Here is a 6000-nt window from a genome sequence, read left to right as displayed (position 1 = left end):
GGTGATGGTCAAGGCCGGAGGAGGACAAAGCCGAGTGGTGCACGGCTGATTGGTGGATATCCGGAGAGATCCAAGGCGTTCGATTCAGGGCTTATTGGTGCACAAAATTGGTGGTGCACGGCTCCGCTCCCCCGGAAGTCATATTCGATCCGTGGCCTGGTGGTGCACGGCAGGTGGTGGTCAAGCCGGAAGAGGACAAAGCTGAGTGGTGCACGGCTGATTGGTGTAGGTCCGGAGAGATCCATAGCGTTCGATTCAGGGCTTATTGGTGCACAAAATTGGTGGTGCACGGCTGCGCTCCCCTAGTGTTGTATGTCAAGCATTTAAAACTGCGAGATATGCTGAGTTGGATGTAAGGTATTTCCTATCGTGAATGGACCTTTTTGTGTGTCAATTATAATTGCGAGTATGTCACCTTAAAAATCATCGAGTAGTTTGTATGATAAATATCGTAAAACGCGATGGCAACAACGGAGTGTTATTTATTGTCTTTATTGCAGCTATTAACAATATAATTGAATATCTTAAGGAGACGTTACCATCTGCGATGGATTAGGCTTTGATGAGTACATGTTGGCAATAGTGAACCTTGGCTGCTATACCAGTGTCGGGGCTTGTGTTGTATGTACGATCTAAAGTGAAGACTGTGAGATCATTGTGGAGAATGATTGATTGTGGATTGTTTTGTTACACTAGAGGCCGTTGTCCAGTATATGCCCATGTTTACGAATGTTTCGTTAGGTATGGGGTTGATTTGTGGCTTGTGTCTCAGGTAGTCGAAAAATATTTTGGAAGAGTCTAAGTCTTCCACCAAGAACTTATTTAGTAAACCTTCTTTCTCGCGTCGTCGCCGTAACAAGAGATGTTGGGGCTGAACGGAATGGACTTGTCCGCTGATGAACGATTATATAAACTGTTCGTCGCTGATTTTTCTTCTCCCATAGTCTCTGTCTTCGTCTAGGGGCATGTTTACCAAGGGCAGAAGTTCATTCTTGGAGTTTTCGTCATCAGTCTGTAGTCATGACTGGTTCCGTAATGATCGTCGTTATCTATCACTTAAGTTTTGAGGTTAGATTTGGTGTTCGTAGTCCTGGCCATAAGTTGATGGTAAAAAAAAAGTTGAATATTTTTGCAGGGTTCAGAGATGCCGCGTCAATGTCGTAGTTTGCCTCCCGTTTTTTAATTGGACTCAAACAAACGCCTGCTGGTGGAAGAGTCTAGCGATTTCGGCTTCGATTACGACAGCTATCAGTTTTCGTTGCGTTTTCTCGGTCAGCGTTCAGTTACGTGGAGGAATGTTGGTTTGTTGGATTGCTTGTTGTGCTATATGCATTGCTATGGGTGGGTGCGTTTATCTTTGATTATTATTATTAATACTATATATATATAAATAATATAATAAACAATTATAGTTATAATGTGATTATTTTTATTAACATTATAAATGTTATTTATAATGATAATAATTATTATTATTATGCGATTATTATTATTATTAATATTAAAATGTTTCTTGGATTGCTTATTTTACTATATCTAGCGGTTATCTTTAATTAGCATTAATAATTTTGTATATAATATAATGATTATTTTTCAGTTCGAAAGAGATCAACTAGGTGTATTATCACAAACCGGTTTTAGACACATTTTGTTTCAGTAAACTTTCAGTGATGTAAAATTAAATTACTTATAATTGAGATTCAATTGGCCTATAATATTAAACATTGACGTAAGTAAAAGACGAGGAAATATGTTGTTTATCAAGATGTGTGCATCAAATCTGAAATCAGAGGAAAATATTTCACTATTAGATAAAATAAATTAGACTTTGGTTTAGCACATGTCCTCGAATTACACTAGATTTTCATTTTGGATGAAGCAACCTCGATAAGTGTTGTGGTCTCTTCATTGAACCTAAGAAAAAAGTAAATGCATCGTAATATATATCACTCAAAAGTCAAATACAGCAACTATGCTCTTCGGAAGCTGTCTACATCTCCATTTCCATTTAGATTAATACTTGATTTATTGTGAGTTTGTCGTAAACCTTACGATATTAAATTGCGAGAACGTCTTAACCCCAATAATATTTCAGTGGCGTGAGGTATAACGATACTCGATTTGAGCTGAAATTGAAAGGGCATACGAGTGTAATGCATGAACAGTAGCAAGCGTTGTTAATCTTAACATTGCATTATTTCGCAACAGCATGTCAAATATTCGCTTAAGAAACAATTAAGTTTCATATTCCATTGTCAAGCTGCCGATTGTGAAGTAACTTCGTGACTGAGGGCATCACCATAAAGAGCCTGGAGTGTGAGCGTGTGTGTGGTCGGCGACCCTCAAACGTCTAACCGAACAATGACGTGCAATTAACTCGACACATTCGCGGCCAATACGCGCCCTGCGATAGCCTTCTCGCCGCGCTTTCCTCGTCTAACTCTAGACTTGACTTTCATCACGACATGCATGTAATTTAAGAGGAAATTACATGAGATTTATTTAAAGTTTGAAAATTATCGTGCTGATTATATGGAAGAAAGATGTTAAAACTGGATGAATTGAATGAGTTGGTATAAACTACTATACGACATTGCCCAAAATTGTCTTATCCGCTGAAATCATATATCTAGATATGCGCTTCATGAAAAGTTTGCACTCAATCGTGCACGGGCTCACCTTTTGGGTCGTAAAACATTCTATCATCTTTGCTGAGCTAAAAAATGGTTCCAGCTAATTTGAGAGACAATATGTTTGCAAAATAATAATAATTATGATAATAAAACATAAGTATGATAATAATGATAATAATAATAATAACTAGAATTATTTGTATCATTATTATCATTATAATTTCTATGATTATTACTATTATGATTTATTATTGTGATTATTATTATTATTACTATTATTATTATTATTATTAAATATGCCCTTGGCAGAAAGCCAAGTCCAGAACACTCCATAACCCCAAAGATATAAGCCACGTCCAGAACACTCCATAACCCCAGAGATATTAGCCACATCCAGAACACTCCATAACCCCAAAGATATAAGTCACGTCCAGAACACTCCATATCCCCAAAGATATTAGCCACGTCCAGAACACTCCATAACCCCAAAGATATTAGCCACGTCCAGAACACTCCATAACCCCAAAGATATAAGCCACGTCCAGAACACTCCATATCTCCAAAGATATTAGCCACGTCCTGGACTCGACTGAAGGTCCAGCCTGGGCAGCACAGCCTGGAGCTTCTTTTGACCAAGTTGGTCTAGCAAAGTGAGAGTTTATACTTTACAAAAACAAAACAAAACTCCTGTGGGCTCGTCTCTGAAGGATCAAGGGTTTAAATGAATTTAAGGTGAACAGCAGCAATCTTTACAATAGCAGCCACAACCTATAAATAACTATAATGCATATACCTAAAAGTTTAAATAAGAACTAATCCCGAGATGACTGCAGAATGATGCCCAGTCTGACACGGTTCCGCTAATACTGACACGTTGTCGTCTACCTACTAGAAAATCTCTGATCCATTGGAGTACGTTTCCCTCAATTCCCAAATACTTCACTTTACGTAACAGCCGCTCATGCGGAACACTGTCAAATGCCTTGGCAAAATCGAGGTACAATGCATCCACTGGTTCCCTTTCGTCCAGCAGGCGAGTCCACTCGCTCAACGTAGATAATAAGTTAGTGGTGCAGGATCTACCGGCAATAAAACCATGTTGACAATCTGATATGAGATGGTGAGCAGTCAAGTGATCGATAATCCTATCCCTCACAACAGATTCCATTAGCTTACAAAGAACACTTGTCAGACTGACAGGGCGATAGTTGCCGGGGCTGCTTTTGTCACCTTTTTTGAACAATGGTGTTACTTGAGCTTCTTTCCAGTCGGACGGCAAAGTTCCTTCGTTCAAGGTTTTTTGAAAGAATACTGTCAATGGGCCGGCCAGAACGGTTGCTAATTCTTTGAGCAACTGGGATGGAAGCCGTCTGGTCCCCATGACTTGTTGGGATTTATAGCTACCAGGCGCTTGAGAACCTCTTCTTCGTGTATTTCAAAACCTGTTAGCTTCGAGATGACTGATTAAAATTGAGATTATTTCTGATTAAAATTTGATTTAGGTTGAAATTTGAATTTGATTTCTGCTTTGAATTATGTGGCGGAGACAACTAAGTAGGCTATATACCACACTCGTAATAGAGATCTTCGATCTCACAGATGTATTGTGGAATTATTAGGGCACTGGAACGTGCACCCATCACAATATGGATAGTTTATCTTTGTGGAAAGAGAGGATTTTTATCTCTTGTGAAATTTTGGTGTGACCGCCTAGTAGCATCCACAATATTATGAAAGCCCTGACCATACAATCGGCAGATAGTACAACTGCAGTTTCGCAGCAGTTACCATGCAGTTCTTCAATTAGGCGTCAAGTTAAATCTTGACATAAATGGACTTAAATTCTGCGGTTGAGGCCGAAATGCTACCTTAATGTAAAATTTAGGAAGTATTGTACCGTATGGTGGTTATCATTATACGATTTTTCGATTCTTCCTCGCCGTGATACATGATGTTTTATTTGAAGAGAGATTATGTATTCTCCCACCTTCTGACCCAATGAATCAATTAAATCTTTTCAATGTTCAATATCAATACTCCTTAAAAAATTCACGAAACCAACATCGACGTTTAATTCGATGCTCATTTTAGTAGAAAGCAAATTTATTCCAAATTTGATAGAATAGAATAGAATTCAAGTCAACTATTAGTTTAGCTCGCGCTATCTCGTACGCTATTCCTACCAAATTTCCCAGGCAAGCAATATCCGAATATTAATTTTAGCATTGCAGCACAAAGTGAAACATTAGCGTATCGTTGATGCATTAACTAGAGTTACTAGACTGTTAAGAGCATCTGAAAGGATGAGCTCTACGCCCGTAGAGTTTTAACGGACTTTCTCCTGCCCGGAGCGATCGTTTGAATAATGAGGACGGCGAGGGTTCGTCTATGAGTCCTTATCATACAAGAGCTCCATCGTATAGGTAGTCTTTGCCAGCTACTGCAGCCATACAATCTGCAGACATGTACAACTGCAATCCCATGTACCAGTGCTGCAGCCATACAATCTGCAGACGTGTACAACTGCAGTCCCATGCACCAGTGCTGCAGCCATACAATCTGCAGACGTGTACAACTGCAGTCCCATGCACCAGTGCTGCAGACATACAATCTGCAGACGTGTACAACTGCAGTCCCATGCACCAGTGCTGCAGCCATACAATCTGCAGGCGTGTACAACTGCAGTCCCATGCACCCTGAGCTGCAACAGAAATTTCAGCTCATCTAGTTTCAATGTGTGCTACTCCACCAGATTCGCTTTAATCCATCAAGCTTATTGTAGTTCAAGAAAATCCGTGCACTTTCTAAGCAAGAAGATGCATATGTTTCTTGGGCAAAATTGCAGACTTGCCAATGACGTCAAGGGTAATGCTTTTAAAAAGCAACTGTTATATATTTAGTTATTACGCCATTGGCAAGACGAATTGGACGCTTTGTGTGGTGCAATCCATGATTTTCCATTTTATTGTCTATTCATATTTAGTCGCTATTCAATTTTGGTGACCTTTTGGTACAGCACAAGCGACAAAAAAAGAGACGTTATGTGTCAGATTATAGCTAATATTAAAGCCATGGCAGTCACAGACTTATGAGTTTAAATTATTTTATATAATAAGTTTTCAATAATGTGTAGCGATAACTCGTTCCATCGCCTAAAGTTACTCCACAGCTTGAGGCGTCCTAAAAAGTGGAGTGCTTTCCGTACCAAAGTTCTCATAAAATTTTAAACTTTCGAGGGACTAAGGTATGATCTGAATCTATAACGGCCTTAATAATTCTAAATAAATAATTTCAGATTTCTTCAGAAAATTTATGAAAGTCACCGGCAAAAAGTTTTACCCATCGTTTTTCAGTATATACAATGCGA

The sequence above is a fragment of the Hyalella azteca genome, unplaced genomic scaffold (assembly GCF_000764305.2).
Source record: "Hyalella azteca isolate HAZT.00-mixed unplaced genomic scaffold, Hazt_2.0.2 contig6336, whole genome shotgun sequence".
In the NCBI taxonomy this organism is placed as follows: Eukaryota; Metazoa; Arthropoda; class Malacostraca; order Amphipoda; family Hyalellidae; genus Hyalella; species Hyalella azteca.
Note: the sequence above shows the minus strand (reverse complement) of the source record.